This window comes from Diaphorina citri, unplaced genomic scaffold, assembly GCF_000475195.1.
Source record: "Diaphorina citri unplaced genomic scaffold, Diaci psyllid genome assembly version 1.1 scaffold95609, whole genome shotgun sequence".
Classification (NCBI taxonomy): domain Eukaryota; kingdom Metazoa; phylum Arthropoda; class Insecta; order Hemiptera; family Psyllidae; genus Diaphorina; species Diaphorina citri.
In genome coordinates, this window is record NW_007472568.1 from 1 (window position 1) to 316 (window position 316).

Genomic DNA, 316 nt, shown 5'->3' on the forward strand with positions numbered 1-316 from the left:
GGGTACTGGTGGGGGTCTTGGGCGTGGGCGGGGGTCCAAGTTGATTCTGAAAACAACGTGAAAGTATATTCTTACTAAGCCAGACATTTGTAAACAACAAACAGACATAATTAAGGAAGGTCTTTTGACGTGAACAGTATGCATAATGTTCTTAAACCTATAATATACACGAGGCCTTGTTTAGACTGCTGGGGTGAAGGGACTTTTTAGTCTCATTCTTACCTTGAGCGGCGCATAGATACACGTGATGAGTAAATACAGGGCGGCTCGTTGCACATCGGGATCCGAAACTATTTCGCCCTCAGCCGCACTCAAC

At 45.6% G+C, this 316-nt stretch overlaps 1 long non-coding RNA gene across 1 annotated transcript; it reads right to left on the reverse strand.

Moving 5' to 3' along the window:
- Nucleotides 1–316, reverse strand: LOC113473791. Its single transcript, XR_003395658.1, has 2 exons — nucleotides 223–316; nucleotides 1–46 (listed from the first exon to the last, which is right to left on the reverse strand). It is a non-coding gene; the product is annotated as an uncharacterized LOC113473791 (long non-coding RNA).